Consider the following 22,189-nt stretch of genomic DNA (forward strand, 5'->3'; position numbering starts at 1 on the left):
ACACATGACATACAGTTCTAAATACATGTGTAACACAATCATCTTATATAAATTATGTTGATATTCACAAATTACATATAATTATTTACAAAATTCCAGCTAGCTGTGCAGGCAGTACTTCCTTTGTCACACTTCTCTCCCTCTCAAAGACTCAAGCTAGCTTTTCAAGTGGCCCTTGATAAACATTGCTTGAGAGGGATGAGCCTATCTGGGACTACATTACCCCATAGCCTGTCTTGATATTTCAGCTGCCTTTGCTTTGCTCACCCCATTACAGTGTTGCACTGTCAAGTCATATGCCTGCAACCCTAGACTCCACCATAGTACTTTGGGATTTTGCTGGCTGGATCCCTGCAGCCATAGATCCCCCTTAGACTCCTCCTGCCTTCAACTGCAAATACTTAGCACCAGGGTCTCCCTATCATGGTAAGGTTTCATTGTGTTAACATGGTACAGTTTGTGCCTCTAGCTCCTGGCTGGCAGTTCTACCATGTAGTTAGCAACACTGACCTTCTTTACCACTTTGAAGGGTCCCTCCCAAGCTGCCTGCAACTTGTTGAGTCTGACAGGAATGAGAACCATTACATGCTGTCCTACAGCATGCTCTCTAGCTTGAGCATTCCTGTCATACCAGACCTTTTTCTGCTGTTGGGCTTCTGACATGTTCTCCTAGGCCAAGCCCATGAGATTCCTGAGCCATGTCCTGAGGTTTAGGACATATGCCACAACAGACTCCTTGTGGGATTCACACTCACCCTCCCTCTCATCACAAATTAAATCTATAGGTCCCCTCACCCTATGCCCATATAGGTTCATAGGTAGTTACTAGGCTATTAGCCCTAGGGCCTATATAATCCTAGCCAAAAAGGTACCCTAGCTTTCATCACCCAAGAAAATTATTTTCCTGTGCCACTGTCGAGCAAAGCCACAGAAGTGATCCCTGGGGTGAATTTCCTATTTCCCATCCAATCATCAAGATTTGTCTTGAAGAGTGCTAATGAGGAGCTCTGTTGACATAGATAGGTAGTCTGTTCCAGAGTATGGGAAGTCTCTGGGACAGAAATCTATCCCTCCAGCATGTTCTGTTTTTTTGTGGTGACAAGGTTTAGGTCCCTAGAGTGTGTAGCTCAGAGGGATTGGGATTTCTTTAAGTGGAGCATGTCCAACAGCTCTGGGTTTGACATAGCTTTGTATGTTAGGCAGAGATCGCCTCTGAGTAGACGATATGTGACAAAGTAAATCTGGAGGTTTTTTTAGATGGTCTGCGAAGGGCATCTGTTTGAGGCCAGTAATTCTCTTTGTGAGGTATTTCTGTGGCCTTTCCAGTTGTTGTAGATGTCTTGTGAGGTACATACCAAAAGAGGCATTGTACTCTATAATGGGTCTAATGAGTGATGATTAGAGGGGAACAATGACCTCTTTTTTTCTGGATGAGAAACCTTTTGTGATGAGGTGAGCCACATAGAAGAATTTCCTGACCACTGTGGTGATGTGATTATCAAAGGAGAGACTACTGTCCACCTGTGTTCCAAGGTCTCTTATCACACTTTCAGCATTAAGTAGACTACCACTTATGTGGTAGTTCATGGGTACAGAGTTTTTACCAAAGGGGATGACAATACACTTTTTGGCATTGAGTTTCAGGCCATGGCTTTGACACCAGGCATCTGTCTCAGTGAGGCCCTTTTGTAGTATGTCCACATTGTTAGGAGATTCGATAATGGCTCCTAGTTTGCAGTCATCTGCAAACTTTGTTAGCCAAAAACCTTCTGTGTTAGCCTGTACTTCAGAGAAGTAGCTACCAAACAGGAAAGGACCCAGGACTGAACCCTGTGGTACTCCCCTTGTCACTGGTCTGAAGTCGGATTTGGAGTCTGCTACTTTCACAGTGTGGGTTCTGTCCATGAGCCAGTTGGCAACCCATCTTGTGAAATAGGGATTTATACCTAGTTTAGTGAGCTTATCTATAATTCCAGAGAGGGGGATAGTGTCGAAAGCCTTGGCGAGATCTAGATAAGCTGTGTGAACCACCTTACCCTCATCTATGGCTTTGTTGACTGCTTCAAAGAAGTCAATCAGGTTTCGGAGACATGATCTGCCTTTTACAAACACAAACTGGGTAGGGTCCAGAGTTTGGAGACTGACATTGTCTTTGTTTATGAGTTCCATGATGATACGTTCCATGGCCTTACAGACCAGGCTCATCAGGCTAATGGGGTGGTAGTTCCCAGGGTCCGAAGTGGCTCCCCCTTTGTGGCGTGGGATAACCGTCACAGTGCGCCATTCAGTGGGCACAAAGCCTGAGGTGAGGCTATGATTGAACATGGTACTTAGGTAGAGTGCCAGTTCATTCTGTAGTTCATGTAGAATGCAGCCTGAGATATTGTCAGTTGCCATGGATGCTGTGTTCTTGGCTTTGGAGAGTGTGTTTTTTACCTGTGCAGCTGTGATTACAGGAACTTTGCATTCTTCTGGTATAGAGATGGACCCTCTAGGGGGTGAGAGGGGGTAAAGTTAGCACTGAACCTATCTGCCAGGATGTTGGCAATATCAGTTGGTTCTGTATATTTAGTGCCATTGTGCTGTAACTCAGAGCAAATTTGAGCAACTCAAAAGGTGAGAAACCTGGGGCATCTCTCTGTAAGCAAACAACAAATGGGACAAATGTTTGTCCTACTCCCTCTTAAGCTGGTCTGCAAATGCCTGTAGCATGGTCTTTAGTGTAAAGTTTATCCTCTCCACCAGACCATTAGTCTGGGGATGGTAGGGGGTAGTCTTTAGATACTTCACCCCACAGTGCTTCCACAGACAAGCCAGTAGATCTGACATGAAACTGGCACCTTTGTCAGTCAGTATTTCTTTTGGGAAACCTACCCTGCTGAAAATTTCTAACAAAGCATTTGCCACCTTTTCTATCTCAATGTAGGACAACTCCACTGCCTCAGGGTATCTGGTAGCATAATCTACTACCACTTGGATGTACTTCTTTCCTGTGGAATATGGGGTACTCAGAGGCCCCACAATATCCATAGCTACCCTCTGAAATGGATCCTCAATCCTAGGCAAAGGCACCAAAGGAGCTTTGACCTTGTCTACTGCCTTGCCAACTTTTTGGCACTGCTCGCAGGTCCTGCAGTACTCGCTTACCTCCCTGGAAATCCCAGGCCAATAAAAGTTCTGCATAATCCATCTCTTTGTATGCTTAATGCCCCATATGACCTGCAAAGGGAATGTCATGGACTATGGCTAGATGTGCCAGATGGTAGACTCTGGGTACAATCAACTGCTGATGTATTCTCTCACCCTCTAGCCCTGCCTCAGGGGTCCACTCTCTATATAGTAAACTTTTGTACCAGTATACAGATTCCCCCTTTCCTTGAGAATCAGGTACCTCTCTGGCTACCTCCCTCAAGCCCTGTAATGTAGGGTTGGAGAGCTGAACCTGTCTCAACTCTCACTCTTTGTAACCGTTCCCAGATCCCCTTTGACAGGAAGTCTGGTATCCTCTGACAGCAGTGCCTCACTGTCAGCCTGGGTACTACTACTCACATCTGCCCTTGAAGTCACTCTGTCCAAGGGAACATCAGTCCCCACCAGCAGCTGTGGCTGAACTTCAGTCTCACTGCTACAGCTATCTCCATCCCTGAAGTAGCCACCTCAACAGTCCTGGCTTCAAGTGCGCAGTCTGTCTGGGTCCCCCAGGTTACCAGACCCACATACCTGTCTTCAAGCCTAACTGCATGTCACTGCATGCACACAACGTACTGCATTATCAAAATCATTCCCCTATCAGGACATCTGCAGGGATATCCTCAAATGCAAATACTTGCTTGCTTCCTTTTCCACACTCACAGTCAAGGTTAACCCTAGCCAAAGGTAATTGGAATGGGGTGGGTCCCTCCTAAAACTATGACTGGAGTAGACTGCCGAAGCATTTGACTGGAGTAGACTGCCGAAGCATGTAATGCTGCTCTTTAACCATTGCAGGCTTCACATGTCTCTCTTAGCAGTGGCCTGTTTCCCATCTACTAAGATAGGATATAACCTCTTGTGATAGTTCGGTACCCTTGTTGTCTCCAGACAACTTACTGCTGGCATTATGTCATTCCTACTTACTGGCTCTCCCACCTTTTGTTCACCACCTGGCCTCAATGGACATCTATATGCTACATGGCTCCACTGGTTACATTTAAAACATTTAACCCTTGATCCTGGCCATGCATTTGAAACAGTGGCTTCCCCTATTACTGTTGGGGGGGTTCAGGATACCTACCATGGGTTCCCTTAGACCCATGTGCAGCACTGGGTATCCGTTTCCTATGCACTGATGCCCTGCTTGCTAGGTATAGGTCTCCCTTTTTCCCCAGCTCATCTCAGGTATTACATTCTATATCTGCTAACCAGATTCTCATGTCCTCAGGCAAAGTGCTAAGGGCTTGTTCCCTCACTGAAAGGTGTGCCAGCCCTTCAAAGTTGGTGACCTGACACCCACTCATGTACGTATGAAAATAAGTGCTTAACTCAGCAATATATTCAGACACACTTTCATCTGCCTTGCGTCTATGATCATGAATTTTTTTTCTATAAGCTTCAGGTGTTAACTTAAAACAGTCTAATAAACAATTTTAACTGTATTGTAATTTAAGCAATTAGACAATTTAGAAACAGCAGTTACAGCTTTACCATGAAGTAAGGTGGTCAGGAACTGTACCCAGAGCCCTTGGTCAACATTATGCTGTTTGCAAACCCTTTCAAACATATGAATAAAACTACCAAAATTATCACTCTCTGTAAATTGTGGAAGAAATTTACTGACATTTAGTGCTTCTGGGGTTGAGTTATTCCCTTCCCCATTACCTCCATGACACTGATGAAGAGTCAGCATCTCCTTTTCATGTTGCCTCTGCCTCTCATTTTCTTCAGCTTCCAAATGTCTTAGTGTCTCTGCTGATTCTACTGCCATCTGTTTCTACTTTTCTCCAAAAGGATTTGTATAAAAGCTTAGACAAATATATAGAACTGGCAGTTGCAACCATATCAGAATATGGGAATTTTAAAAACAAACCACCCTGCTGGTCTACCAACATAAATAAACTGCACAATAAAAGAAAAAAAAATAATTAAAGTATACGGCAGATCAAAAGCCGCACAGATTAACGATAGTATTATAAATTTGTATAAATCATTTGAAAATTAATACTAAGTATACTAAAGCAACACATGAACTTAGGTTAGCATCTGGAGCCAAGAAGAAGTACAAACCATTTTACCATGTGAGAAAAATGAGAATTAATGCCTGACACTGCTTCAGCATGGCATCACCTACTCTGACCAGTGGACATACAATACGTCTGCTCAACAAATTAGGTCATGATTACAGTTTGGCTTCCAGAAAACAACAAAGTGTAAAGACTTCTCATCTTTTTGTGGAAGACTTAAAACTGTATGGTTCATCAAACCAAGAGCTAAAAGCACAACTGGAAGTGATCAAATATTCTCAGATTATATAAGAATGTTATTTAGTCTCAATAAATGTCCTAAAGTAACATTTAAAGCAGGAAAGCTGCAGCACAAATAAAATTTCAGTCTGCAACAGGAATGTGATATAAAGAAACTTGAGCAGGGGGCAGTGTATAAATATTTGGGAATTTATGAAGGATCAACAATAAAACATGAACAAATGTGAATAAAACTCAGTAAGGAATGTTTTAGAAGACTAAAATTAATACAGAAAACAGCCCTGACATCTAGAAATAAAGTTTAAGCTATAAACCAATTTGCTGTTCCTGTTCTAACTTACAGTTTTGGGGTAATTGACTGGCCCCAAAAGGTACTGGATCAGTTGTACAGGAAAGAAAGAAAATATCAAGTGATATATAAAAATCAGTGTATACCAAGATTATATATTCCCATTTCTGAAGGAGGTATAGGCCTTCTCGAAAATGATTACATGCATAGATCTACAATCATAGGACTGCATACATATAGTATCTGCAAACTTCATCAGATCCAAACATAGGAAAAGTTTTGGAACAAGAAGAGAAGAAGTCTAAGATAACCTATCTGCTTAGTTTAGCAGAAGCATAACAGTGTCAAGTGAGAATGGAAATGAAACCAGAAGTAGACAAAAATCAGGCAGCAACCGAATCTTCCAAAAACAAAAGATAGAATATGAGGAGGAGGATCAGATGAGAAGGCAAGAAATGTGGAAAAGTCATAAATATAGATGCAAGTACAGAAAACTCCAGGAACAACCTCATGTTAATCAGGATCTGACACAGGAATGGTTATGGAGAGGTAAATATAAACCAACAGATGAAAACTTAATATTGGCAGCCCAGGATAGCGGACTATGTACATGTTGGCTTACAAAGTCCCTTGAGTGCATGGGAGAAACAGACAAATGCAGGTTCTATAAAACAGAACTGGAAACAGTCTCCCATCTTGTTGCTAGGTGTGATACACTAATGGCAGAGGGGCTGTATACTGAAGGGCATAATAATGTAGCAAGACCACTGAATTGGGGAGTGTGTAAACATCATAATATTGAAGTAGCTAAGAAACATTGGAAACATGATACACATATTATTATAGAGAATGATGAAGTTTATATCACATGGGATCACCCATTACCAACAGTTCAAAAAATATATGCAAAAAAAAACCAGATATAGTAGCCCATGAAAAAAAAATAGTTATTGATCATTGAAATTGCTACACCCAGTGATTACATTGTCTTACATACAGAAAGACACAAAGTTATGAAATACCAGGATTTGCAGGCAGAAATGAGGGCAATATGGAGGAAGGATACCCAGACAGTTAGTAATAGGAGCAATGGTTCTCATAAAAAATAATTTACAGTGCTATTTATATATGCTATGGATACACTTAACTCCATATGAATTGCAGAAGGAGTCAGTTCTGGACACATTGCAGGTGCTGCAAAGAGCACTTTTCGCTGACATTAAAGACTGAAACAATACTAATTTCATGAACTTTAATCATACTTTGACTTAGGAATGGGGTCCATTCCTGTCATGGATTAGAAACCCAAAGGACTGGGAGAAATTAAAAAAAAAGGATTAATCCAGTAGAAATAGCCAACATACTAACAAATATATTCAGTAAAAATTTTTCCTTAGAGATGACTAGCCAGACTACACTTATTGCTGAATCACTCAGTCTTCCAATCATCACTTAAGGTTATGTACTGATGGTGTTTTCTAAGACCAAAAATAGTTTGTCTGACACTACTATGGGACCTAATAATATACATGGCTGATTAATAAGCAGTACTAAACACATCTTGAAAGAACCACTCCTTAAAGCATTTAATCTTAGCTTAGCAAGAGGCTCTGTGTTTGTGGTTTGGCACATAACAGTGATGTCACTCTGTAAGGGTATCCATACCACTGACCCTGGAAGTTATATGTCCACAGCCTGATAGGTTTCATTTGCAAAAGTATTGAACATATTGTAACTGACCTGATAAATTATATAAAAAATATCAAGCTAGACTCATGGCAGTTTGGCACGGTCAAGGATATATCATGCCAAATTAATCTGGTTAACTTCTTCGAAATAGGATAGCGGCAGTAGTTACTCTGTCCACACAGCATACTTGGACCTAGCTAAGGCACTTGACAACATCCCCCAAGCTAGCATAGTCATAGATCAGTGCATTATAAATAGACCCGTATGTAGTAAGATGGACTGCAAATCAGCATAAATGACAGAAACCACACGGTGCAGGTAACAGGTGCCTCATCAGTGTATAAGCATGAACAGTGGTGCCTTGCAGGTCTCAGTGCTGGGACCTCTTTCACTCAGCAGTTACTTTTCTGATCTGCATACCATGAAATGAGACCTCTTTGGCTATCTAAGTTGGCAGATGGCTAAAAACTCGATCATTGTGAAGTTATTCTCTGATATTATAACTATAGTTCTAAAGCAAGAACTTATATACATAACAGGTGTAGTAAAAATGGGCTCACACTAAAATGTAAAAAGTGGAATATTATTCTCACATTTTGTTGACAACCCTTCTGTGCAGCATATAGCTGCTGAAATATAGACAACACTAAAATTCAAAATGAGAATGTAGCAATATACCTTGAAACTTGGATTGATAATTCCCTTCACCTTTACTTATCATGTAATTAACTTACATAGAAAGTCGTTTTTACTGCTGATATTTGCCAAAGGAATATAATACGGATCTGAGGAGCACATTATGTCTGTTCAATGTTGGCTAAAGAATTTAACTGCATAACACATTGTACAATGCCTCAGAGTACTGCATCACATTTATTGTGAACAATGCTGCATCTTTTTCTTTTTTTAGTATGAAAAAAATACAATTACATTGTGGAAGTTAAACTGTTAGCAAGTTAAAAACTGAAAAAAAACACATAAAAAAACTACAACAAAATTTGAAGGACAACAGTAAATAAATACATGTCACTAACATCAACCTTCCCATGTCCTCACTTCTCCTGTGATTCACTCAGGGTTTGGTCTCAACCCCCAGTCCTGCCAAGCATTCAATATGCTATTTTATGCTTCAGCTGCCTGCATTTTCTTCAAAGCCTCCAGATTAGATTCCTGGAGAATCTATATCTCTCAGTCTCTGTGCATGATGAGATCTGGACAGGAGGACAAAGCCAAAACTAATGTGTGTGTGTGTGTGTGTGTGGGGGGGGGGGGGCAAAATTAGGGCTAGATTTTAAATAAACAAAGCTGTTAGAACAACATATGAAGGCCAATAAGACAGAAACCTATCTGCTTAGTTTAGCAGAAGCATAACAGTGTCAAGTGAGAATGGAAATGAAACCAGAAGTAGACAAAAATCAGGCAGCAACCGAATCTTCCAAAAACAAAAGATAGAATATGAGGAGGAGGATCAGATGAGAAGGCAAGAAATGTGGAAAAGTCATAAATATAGATGCAAGTACAGAAAACTCCAGGAACAACCTCATGTTAATCAGGATCTGACACAGGAATGGTTATGGAGAGGTAAATATAAACCAACAGATGAAAACTTAATATTGGCAGCCCAGGATAGCGGACTATGTACATGTTGGCTTACAAAGTCCCTTGAGTGCATGGGAGAAACAGACAATCCTCAGTGATTTGCCATTAAAAGAACTTACTGAAATTCTAAAGCAAAAATCTGAACGTTCATTCTGTGAAAATCTGGAGAGGTTAGACATGCCAGTCTACCTTTTCAATCAAAGTACTTCCCCTGCACTACCAAACTGCATTACCCCACACTGACAAGAAAAACTGGACATTAATCACAATGGCAATGATGCAGGAATTTAATCAGTGCTGTCCACTATATTATTTAGTGTCAGACACACACAATATAAATAAGTTGCCTACTGCTGCCCACAAAATAAAATAATCATAATAATAATAATAATAATAATAATAATAATAATAAAAAAGCAAGAAAAAATACCTTAGAATTTGTCTGTAAGGCAAGTATTTATTAATGCTGGTACAGTGCAGCAGGGCAATTCCAGTGTGCTCAGTGTCACATGTCAAAATTCTGCCAAAAGAAATCGTCAACCACATGTTTCTAGAAAAGTCCAAGGTCAGCTCTCTCCCTCTGCCACATGTTCTCACCTAAAATAATGGTAATAAACAAGAATTCAGTATGCACTACTAGGCTCAAGTTAGTCACTCTCTCTCTTAGTCTCACTCTCAGGCATTTATTACAAAAATAAACTATAAACAGCAGTTTTTATCAGCCACTGGAAATTGCATTGCAATCAAAGGATTGGTCCTACTTCAGAGTGAAGGCTCTAGCTACATTAATTCTGCTATTAACTGTGGAAGACTTTCTAGCTTTTCCTTTTCTTGCAGTTTAACTTTTTCACATTTTTAAAAGGAGATTTTTTTTAATATGGGCAGTGCAGTAGTACAGCAGTTAATGTTGTTGCCTCACAGCAAGAGGTTTTCTGGTTTGATTCTTGGCTGGGGTGCCTTCTGTGTGGAGTTTGCATGAGTTTTCTCCCACCCCAGTTGGACTTTCCTAGTAAACAAATTATAAATAAATACTAGGTTTATCAGAATCAAAAAAAAAAATCTAGGACTTTTGATGCTTAACAATCCATTTGCTTATATGGCTGCATTTTCTTAATGAAGCAGAAAGGCTGAGTCTAATTTATAATGCTGTGTTGACTGCTCTTCCTCTGTTACAAAGCACTGTATCTGAATATCTATTTAGGGGAATCATATAGTCTGTCTCAAAAGCATGTGGATGACTTACTTTCTCAGGCAGCATCATTCATCAATAAATAGAAAAAAAAACAGTTTCTTAATTTTAGTAGAAGCTGAATGACAAAATAAACATAATATTTTATTTAACACTGAAGTAACTTGTTCAACCCAGTCCCAGACAGTCTCACAAGCATGTGTTGGTGACTTACTTTCTCAAGAAGCATCATTTACCAATAAATAGAAAAAAAGTATCTCTTAATTTTAACAGAAACAGAAAGAAAATATAAACATACCCCCAGATTTACTATTCCTCTGTGCAGGGCTAGCTTAGTCCTGCACAGTGGCGGCCATTTAGGAGCAGGACGGCAGCACACCATGCATAGTAATGAGGCATGCTGCCTGATCCCCTAATCTTACATGGAGCATGTAAGATTGCAGGGGGTGTGTCTGAGAGCAGAGCTCTCAGAATATACATGCCCCCCGCAATGAAGAACAGCAGAAAGGGGTAAGAAATGAGCGAGACCGCTCATAGGTGTCCGCATATCCCCACCAACAGTCCCCCTTGTGTACAACAGCAAAAGTATACAGAAATAAAATGAACAAACCTGTTTCTTTTTTTTTTAAATCTGATTAAAGCTAACCATAGGTGCATGGGTGTGCCCATCGCTTAGCTACAGTTAATGCAGCTTAAGTGGCTGAAGAGGATAACAAGGAAGATATATGCAAATGAAGCAGCATAGCAATATTGTAGTGGGCAGAGCATTTGCCTTACGAGCAGGCATTCCCGGTTCGAGTCCCACTACAGCACATTCCATTTTCCATGGCAAAGCATGTTATGACTAATGTTTATATTGCATAACCCACTAAATAATATATAGTAATGAACTGGAGTACTGCAGTAAAGGCACATGTGAGGTGTCAGTGTCATAATGAATAAAGCACTAGTAAGCAGGTTTAAGCACCAATAAGCAGTAGTAAGCATATTTAAGCACTAGTAAGCGAGTTTAAGCTCGTTTGCATGGGGGTAAGCAATGCGCACACAGGTTAAGCAATTCTGAAGCTAACTCTCTGTAAGCATATGTAACCAGAGGTTAGTATTGCTTACCCTCGCGCAAACCTGCCTACAACTGTTCTAAAGTGCCTTAATCACTCTGTATCCAATGGCCCTTGTTCTGCCCATAAACAAAATAAACAGCCAGGAAGGTCTTAAACCCAGGAACCTATACACAATAGTCACAGTAGTTAACCACCTAGCTATCACAGAAGTACAGAAAAATGAGGTATCAGCAAACAAGTCATCACCATAGTAAAATCAAACTGAACCTGTGAAAGGAATCAGTATACAGACATATGTGCATTAACCCACTACATAACATAAATATATGAACTGGAGTACAGCAGTAAGACCAGAAGTCAGGTGTAATTGTAATAGAGTGTTGAAGTCCCCAATAAAACACAAGGACCCCATACAGTGTACGTACACATGAATCATGGATACCAGGCATACATATAAGGTGTAATGAATAATAAATCAATGCCAAAAAGGAATTATAATGCAAAGTCTAATGTAAGCAATGTTAAGCATTGCACAGGCCAGCTTAGGAGGTGTAAGCAATGTGTAGACTAGCTAACTCAGTGTTCCCAGAGGTATACCCCTTTAAACAATGCCAACCCTAGGTAAGCAGGTTTGCCCATAGCCTAGCCTTTTCAAAACTGGCCAATCACGGAAAAGTGCAGGAAATCGGCCCTACTTAAACCCAAGAGGCGGGAATACATCTCATAACTGGTTGTAGCTTCCCCTTGCAGGCACCATGTCAGGAAGGGGAGAAGGTGTGCACTTTTGAGCACAGTGCTGGTGCATCCAGGAGTCCAGAGTCGTGGCAGGACTCATTGTCAAAGTCCATGATCAGAGACTGCTGCAGGGTCAGTACCAGGGCTCCCAATATAAGGCAGAGGCCTGGGACCATCTCGCCCATGAACTCACCAGTGCCACTTACATACCCCAAACTGCTGAGCAGGTCAGGCATCACTATGCTGACCTGAAGTGGCATAAGGGGGACCTCTTGGAGCAGTGGATCCAAGAGGCTAGAGCGGCAGGGGATATTCCAGTTGTGTGTAAGTATCACCCCACTATATGTGTAATAATTGTCAGTTCACGTATATCATGGATAGGTATGGCTAAATATTCCTCTTATGTCCCCCACAGCTGCAATGGAGTGGGTCATGAACCAGGAGGCCCACGTCAGTCGCCTGGTGAGGTTGCGACGTGAGGCAGGTCAGTAATACTCATGCATTTACTGTCATAGGAAATAAAACTAAAAGTAGTAGTAAATCAATTGCCTGTATAAAACCTGTATTGTTCAAGGCAAGTCCTGCATACACCGGAGAATATGGCAGGAAGAGTCTCTTAAAGTTTGTATATAAATAAAAGAGTAACAGCCTGACAATAAAGGTCTAGCTGCTGGACTGCATGTGTATACTCTGGTATCATATGGTAATGTAGATTTGCAATCATGTAATAGTACTGATGTATTAAGCACTGTTACCCACACAGTGCACCATAAATTGAATGTGTAGGAATGCCTGTATATGACTGGTTTAATCCCCAGAGGCCAGTTAGTACAACTGAGCGACACATAGACAGAAAACAGGGAAAATGCAGACAACAAAACCCAAATAGCACATGCAACTGAGATGTGAACAGTTGTTTTTTTTAAGCACACACAGGCATGGTTCGAATCCTGCCAGTGGTAGTAGTCTGCATACAGAATCATACCCCACAACTGTATAGATATGTCCAGTAAAGTGGCCCATATCTGTTGCCTATCAACCTGTCCCCCTGGGAAACCAATGGGATGATCCCAGATGTATAGGCAGCAAACAGGAAATACAACTGATTGACACATATCTATGAGAACAAAGCTGGCACACTAGCAACTCCCCAAAACCTTATGAGACTAAGAAGCCACGTATGTCCTATTTACACCTCAACTTATCAAGCTGTGGCCAGAGTGTGTACAGTAACAGAGTGAGATGTATCTGCATAATAGTAATGTGAAATCTGGTACTGTGTGTGGGAACATTCAGCTAGTGCTAACAAACATTTATCCCACAGGTCTGCCAGATACCAACACTGTGCCCAGAAATACAAGAATGATACCCTGTACTGGTACTGTTTACATTGGTATTGTATGGCACTGCGACTGATGCAGTTGCTCTGAATAATGAGGTATTACACATCGCTGTCATTCACGCTGTCCTGTATAAGAGTGTTGTAATACAAGGTCAGAATGTAAAAGCACAGGGGATTAATAAGACAGAAAGCAGATAGGAGATATACAGCAATATCTATATAGCAGACACAACTGCGATGGACAGTGTTTAAGTTGTAGCAGACACAGCCATGGTCTGAATCCTGGGAGTGGATGTAGGCTGCATACAGAATCATACCGCACAACTGTATAGATGAGGCCAGAATGTCCAGTATATGGGCCCATATCTGCTTCCTGTCCCCTTGGTAAGTCTGTGGGATGATCCCAGATGTTTAGCCAGCAAACAGGGAATATAAGTGATTGTCAAACATCTATGAGAACAAATCTGTCATTGTAGCAACCCCCAAAACTGTTAGGAGAGTAATATACCAAGTATTTCCTATCTACACCTCCATGTTGTCATGCTGTGACCAGAGTGTGTACAGTAACAGAGTGAGATGTATGTGCATAATGCTAATGTGGAATCTGGTAATTTGTGTGGCAATATTCAGGTAGTGCTAACAAACATTGCTCCCACAGGTACGTTGGATACGAACACTGTGCTGAGAAATAAAGACCATTATAACCTGTACTGGTACTGTTCACTCTGGTATTGTAGGGAATTGTGAGTGTTGCAGTTTCTCTGAATAAGAAAGTATCACTGATCACTGTCACCCACACTGTGCTACATAATATAACTGTGTAGGAAAGCATGTATATGTGTGTGTCAGGTCACTAAAGGTTGAAGAGGGCAATATTCTAGATATGTCCCTGCACACCTGCATGTGGTCAACACATGGCCAGAGTCTGTGCAGAAAGAATTGGATAGCTATGTGCACAACATCAGCTCAGAATCTGGGAGTATGTGTAGAAACAGTTAGTTAGTGTTAACAAACATTCCCTCCACAGGTATACCAGGTAAGAGGTGTATACTGCAGGTAAAACCAGTTCATGTCTAACGATGATGACAGCCATATCACTGTCTAAACTAAGGCTATAGGGTAGTGTAGTAAGACTTGTAAGGTACAGATAACAGCACTGACTAGCAAAGTAATGTGGACTACAGGAATATACTAGTTGTTAATTGACATCTCCCCCTCCCCACCATATCTCCAACAATAATCAACATACCCACCCCAACTGGTATATAATGACACCTATGTTCTGATAATGTCCAGTTGTTTGATAAATATTTTAATTGTTCCCATGCATGTGCTATATTGAATTATTCCAACATTGGTGGCATGGTGCCATCAATGTACCTGCATACTGTTTTTATTACCACTGTGGTCCCATATATGCATGTGTTCTGTTTGCTATGCAACTGTTCCATATCTGGTGTCTTGGTTAATGGGAATAACTATGCATGCTGTTATACTTAACCCTGGAATGTGTTGCCTATTACTAACCCACATATGATGATAAAATCTAAACACTATAGCATGTTTGGAAAAAGCCGGTCCCAGTGGACCCACCTGTCCCACCTCAGCTGGCCGTGGCACCAGGCACCAGCATGTCTGGGGCCCAACCCGGGACCTCCCTGTCCGTTGGTCCTGCACCACCTTTGGGTGGAACCGCCTCAGGGGATGGGACTCACCCACCTCCGGGAGTGGGCGCAGACAGGTACCTGTCACCCGTCGCCAGGTCGGGGTTGTGTTGCATAGAGAGATCAACCAGCAGCTTGGTGATCTTCTACACCAGCTCGAGGGCTGCATGTTACAACTAGAGTGTCAGTCTGGCTCTGTGACTCAGCCCCCAGCACAGCCACCAATGGGGCTGTGAAGGTGCAGTGGTGACTGCCCATGGGTGGGGACCTCAGTCCCACTGTTTCCACTATGGGACTTATGGGCTTCCGACTTCCCAACAACCCTCCCCATCAAGGTGTTTACCCTTTACATGTGTCATATACTGCCCCTGTATGCATCTTGTTTGTCTTGTCTCTTAACCTACCCAACCTACCTCCCCAAATATACCTACTACCCCTCCCCAACATCCCACTCATCTAAAAAAAAAGGGCAATCTGTCACCCCCAAAAAATATCACCCCATACATTGCTGTCCATTTTGCACACGTGTCCACTAGACAAATGTAATCTGGTCTAATTGGCATCACATCTTATTATTGTTGTCCTCACCCCCTCCCAGGGGTTTGAGAGTCCAAATCTACCTCCAAATTCAGTGTATATGTACAGCTGTTGCTGTAGAAGAAATGGGCAGGTATGGACCTTCCCTACACCCTTCCTGCACATCCCTGGCCATTTTCCCTACTGTCTTTCCCTCTTTGTGCCCCTTTTTTCACCACTTTCCTATCAACCCCTTTTTCTTTTCTTTTAAAATAATTAGCTGGGGGTAAGCGGGAGTAAGCACTTTTAAGCAGCAGTAAGCGGGTTTAAGCCTGCTTGCATGGGAGTAAGCAATGCCTACACTGGTTAAGCAAATTAGAAGCTGAGTATAAGAAACTGTAACCGGACGTTAGCAGTGCTTACCTTCGCACAAACCCATGCAAACCCAATTACAACTGCTCAAAAGTGTCTTAATCATTCTCTGTCCAACGGCCCTTGTTCTGCCCAGCAACAAAATAAACAGCCTCTGCAAGGCTCAACCCAGGACCTTGCACACCATAGACAAAGTGATTTACCATATACACAACCCTAATGTATTCACAAACATATCATCTAGCCCAGTCATTCAACAGTATAGAGAAAGTATTCCAACTTGTAGATGTATGTGTGTGTGTAAATATATTAATATCTAAACAGATACAACAGATATATATATATATATATATATATATATATATATATATATATATATATATATATATATATATATATATATATGTATATATATATATATATATATATCTAAATATATATATGTAAGCAGATATATACATATATGTAGGTATATACGGACATAGCTATATTTATGTATTTATTTTTTTTATTTAACATTTGTTGACCGGGAAAGTCCGACTAGGTTCCACAGATCCTGTTTTCAGTGGAGGCCTGGGGAGAAATGCTCCAGAAGCATGTCTTTAGAATGTGGGAGGAAACCGGAGTACCCAGAGGAAACCCACGCAAACACAGGGAGAACATGCAAGCTCCGCACAGAAGGCACCCCAGCCGAGAATGAAATCGGAAAACCTCTTGCTGTGAGGTGACAGTGTTAACCGCTGCACCACTGCGCAGCCCAATGTTTATATCTATACAGGTATATATGGACATACATCTGTAGATAACAATGGGAAAGTAACAAAAACATATATGTCCACATGCACTGTTAATGAGGTTGAGAGGCCCCAAACAATAAAAGTCTTGTACGGATAGGTATACCCCCCCACAGCCAAACACGTCCGCATTGCAATACACTACCAAGTGTTGCAGATCCCATAATCAGGACCTGACACGACATGGGCACGAAAGATGTTAACAGTACTCCATCCCGCCTGTATGTTGTCAGGCTGGTATTGGTAACATATCATGCAGTACAGTCTGGCTCCCATAGGTAATGTACATTGTGGAAGCTATCAACATCCCTAGGATACATATACACAGACACATATATGCAGATACAGATATATATATATATATATATATATATATATATATATATATATATATATATATATATATATATATCTATGGATCCATATGATTACATCGACATTTCAAAACAACGAAAGTCACTTCTTCGAAACAAAAGCATCGACCGTTCAAAACATCGACATGACAGCTATGCGATGTTTACGTCTCCGACAATACAATACAATGCCCCACCAGTAAATGACAACGCTGTTAAGGTAAATTGTAAATAGTCACGTAACACCCTACCCGTGTGTACACAAAAACAAGTGCTAACATGGGTCCTGCAAGGGGGAAGATCGCATACCTGACATGTCGATAATATGAACGGTCGATGATGTCGTGTCGAAGAAGTGAGTGTCGTTCTTATGAACTGTCGACAAACTCATATGGATCCATATATATATATATATATATATATATATATATATATATATATATATATATATAATCTACATATATATAGATATATATGTGACTACACATACACACGCAGAGATATGTACAGTAAGATACATATGTAGAAGGTGCACACAATATGGAACAGCCACTATGCCTACAGTTAACACCATAACAACTGGACACTATATGAGCCACCCATACAAATGACAGTCATTGCCTGCAACATATACCCACAGAGAGGTCATAGGATATAACACCACACATGGGTTTTCATAAATGGAAAACCTTTATTTGTGTACTATTACAGTTGTATATGCCATGCCATATAGCTGTTCAGACACTGGCATTCATATAAACAGAGTAATGCAACTGTGAAACAGTTATACTAATACAGTAGTCTGGAAAGGTTTATAAATGTTGCTGTCCAGGCCGAGCCCTTCAGATAGTACAATAATAAAGACAGACTGGGCCACAGGATACCAAACAATCAACAGTAAGTAATGCAGGTGTATAGTTCAGCAGCCTCTCTTTACACTCTGTATACAATCACTATGTGGTAAAGACCTCAAGCTGACACAATGGGATGTAACTGTTACATGACAAGGCATAACTGACACCACCACATGCACACTGACAAACAGAACAGTCTGTATGGCAGGAAGCAGTAGGCTTGCATTAACCCAATTTATGTAATTAATTTAAATATAGGTGAATTGTATGGTCATTTACATCCAGATACCTTAAGGCAGCTCACCCCTGATACCCCCACATGTTGTAACAGCCTAGGTTATTTATGATGCATCCCCTCCCCCTAGACTCAGTAATACGGGGCCATATACCACTGTTACATACACTGGCCTCTGGAGTGCATAAGGGCACACATGTATTGTGTAGGTGAAGCCCACACATATATGGCCCCAGCCCCACCGTATGTATGTGGGATACAACAGCAGTGGACTGATGGCAGGAATGGCAGCATGATATACTCACAGCCCACTACAGAACAACCCCTGACAGCATGTCATATGTGCAAAGCTTGGTATATAGGTGGAGGACAGAGGCTGGAACACAGGCCCATATGTGGAAAACTGTTGTCACACACTAAACAAGTTGCTGGTGTTGCAGGATAGTCTGCAACATACCATTAGTCAGGGATTTGAGGTTAGAAACATAATTGGATGTAGCCATGTACTGATAGCACTCAACATGCACACTGCTAGTGAAATATCTGACACAGGACCTGTGTGGTGGGCAGACAAAAAATGATAGGCACACCTCAGGCCATCAAGAGGATAGGCCCACAGTCAAGAGCTATCCAGACAGACTGCATTCCAAGTTAAACTAGTATGTACACACAAACCCTGTAACACCAGTACTATACAAAGCATAACACAACTCTACTCACACTCTGTCTGTAGTTCTGGAGCCTCCTACAAATATGTAGCTGGCCTAAGTGTGCAGGTTCTCCTGTAAGAGGTATTGCTACCTGCTGTCTGTAACACTGATGCCCACACACAGGAAGGATGTCCATCACACAGGAAAGCTAAAGGGACCACGCCCACATGATGTAGAGATTTATAGTAGTGGGTTGCCATGACAGTGGTAATTGGAAGTACAACACAGCAAGCTGCATGCAGTTAGCAAGTGGAGGACACTGACTGGAGCACAGGCCATCACCTGATCCTGTGCATCAGCTACTAAAGCCATGCTGCAATCTATTCAAAGGAGAGAGAGAGAGAGAGAGAGAGAGACAGACAGACAGACAGACAGACAGAAAGAGAGAGAGAGTGAGAGAGAGACAGAGAGAGAGAGAGAGAGAGAACATTTCCAAAACAAAAAGCCTAAGGCAAAGGCATATTAAAAGCCAAAGGAAGAACAAACCATAATTCATCAAGACATCATTCCCACAACAGGTATGTTAAGTATGTATACATGTAATAGAATGTAGTACCTGGTCCATAATAATGGGACGGATGATGTGGAATGATTTATATGTGCCATCAGGTGCTGTTGTGATGGTGTTTAACTGAACAACTGCTATGGACAATAGTGTCTTTCCCTGTGGGTAGTGGGCCATAGCCGTCAACTGTGCAGGTCAGCACTAACTGACAAGATGTAAGCCATCATAGCGTGTGTTGTGTAATGGGAAGTATGTATATTACATGACCAGTAGCTGGTGGTGGAAGTAATTCCATTATGATGGACATGTGGGACCCATGGCCCACCACTGTCAGGATACTTAGGTTAATCTGTAATGTAGCATGCAAGAATGCCATAGGTGTGTAATAGGGTTACCTGCAGTCGGGTCCTACATATACCCCCCCCTAATGTCAGGCCATGTCCGTATGTGGCACCTGTCTGTGTTGTAGCAAGTCAGAACACTGCAGCTGTGCAGGAAGGTGTTGTGAGATTGTGGACCTGATGTCTGAATGTACTCCACATATAGGTATCCATATGTGTACATATGTCACTCTATATATATATATATATATATATATATCTGCATGTATGTCCACAAATATTCAGATACCCATGTGTAGACATATATATGAGCACATATATACATCACATATATCTACACATCTATAGATATATACCTATATGCACATGTCTACATATGTACAAACACACAGACACAAGCATATATGTATGTAAAGACATGTCCCCTATATTACTACCACAGTGATGCGTGCTATGTGTGAGTCACCAGCACACATATCAATATACACAGATATGTACAGCTGGCAGTGTGTGCAACATGGATGGGTATGTCACGTTAGTCCCTTGTTGGGACCACATCGCCCCCATCTGTGAAGTATGCAATGGGAATATGGGGAAGTATGGCAGGTATACTTGTGGAGGTGGTCAAGGTTGGTAGATATAGAGGACAGTCTACAGGGACGGTATGTGATACATGTAGTGGGTAAACATCCTGGATGGTGTGTGTGGTCTGTGATGTGGATGCCCCATGTGCCCCAATATGGGCACAATGGGAACAAACCTCCCACCCACTGCTACTCACAACAGCAGTCCACATCCTGAAGGTGCCTGGCCTGGAGGCTGAGCAGGAGGAGCATGCCGGCCCTGTGAATGTGTACTGGGTGCCTCAGACTGATGTAGCACATCTCACGTGTTTGTGGAGCCTGGTATGGAAAACACCCTAGATGTTACCTCAGGGGACAGAAACATTTCTGTGCATGCCCCCAGGGTGGGAACATCCCCTGGGTTGGTTCCACCTGATGGTATTGCTGGACCAGTACATGAGGAGGCCCCAGGTTGGGACACACATGTGATGTGGCCAGGTATCATGGGCAGATGGGTTTGGAGAGGTGGATCTGCTGGCCAATAGAACATATACATGTTATTGTGTCACTGTTATAGAACATATGTTAGTAGTAATAGTCTACACAATCCCAGAACATGTCCAACAGCATGCATAGATATCCCCAATAACACAGAATGTCAGATGCGCAGCAATCCCAAAGCAGCCATACCACCGGCATATATGGAACCATAGTGGCCCTGACAATGCCATGCAGGTGAATAGTCTGTAACAGGGCAGCAATGATAGTGTCCACACAGGGGACATGGTTACAATCACATAGCAGAAAGTGTGGTACAGTACAATACAATATCTGTCCCATTGGTAGGTAAGCTGTAGCCATACCTAAAGAGTTGTGTGTACAGTTTGTTGAAGCTGATATGGTGGGGGGGGGGTGACAGAGAGCTGTATTATGAACTGTGGTAACCTTGCTGTATGAGTTGCTCAGACCTGTTTCCATCTTTATGTCTTTCAGCCTAGATGTCACATGCACACTTGCCCACCTCTTCAACAGCGGAGAATGATGTGCTTATATCACACCTGATCCAGCACTACCCAGTGCTGTTTGGCAGGGCTGCCCATGGACAGCAGGAGCGGACCGCCATGTGGACCGACCTAGTCCACAGGGTCAATGATGGACTGCACAACCGCAGTTATGAGCAGGTCCTGCATCAATGTACTGACCTGCTTCGCAATGCCTGTCAGCATGCTGCTGCAGTCTGGGGGGATCACCTCACTACAGGGTGGGGCCATGCCATCATCCCCCCTGACATGTGGAGGGGCTCCTGGCCAGCCTCATGGCACCTGCCCGTCTGGCCAGCCACCAACCGCTGGACACCTTCATGGAGGTGGGTGTGCCACACACTGGCTGAGGAGCCTGCAGTTAAGGACACAGGGCACATCAGTAGACCACTGTTGTGTATACATCCACATTGGTACAGGTAGATCATGCATATCTGACATGTCATAGATATATTGTGTTGCTGCATTGTAGTGATAAACAGATGTCCAGATGTGGTAGTATTGTGGAAATGTACTGTTGATGTGTAGTAATACTGCACCCACCCTGTAGCATTGCCACAGGTGTGGCCACTGACATTGCATCTCTCACTCTCTTATGTAGGTCCCTCCAGCCCACCAAGGCAGCAGCCTGTAGCTGGTGAGTATGGTTTACGTAGATGCTTGCCGACACACTGGGCATGTAATGGCAATGGCATATTCCATACACACATCTAACACACCTACCCTGAATGCATGCTGTACATGTGCATGTATTGTTGCTGTGAAATGCACAGTGTCACAGGGGTGACCATGATGGGGTATTGGAAGGGTATGTCAGACACCTGCATGATAACTAACATCCTGTCATTGCGGAATTTGTCCATGGGGAGTAACATAATG

This window comes from Protopterus annectens, chromosome 10.part0 (genome assembly GCF_019279795.1).
Source record: "Protopterus annectens isolate FY-2018-M chromosome 10.part0, PAN1.0, whole genome shotgun sequence".
Lineage (NCBI taxonomy): Eukaryota > Metazoa > Chordata > Ceratodontiformes > Protopteridae > Protopterus > Protopterus annectens.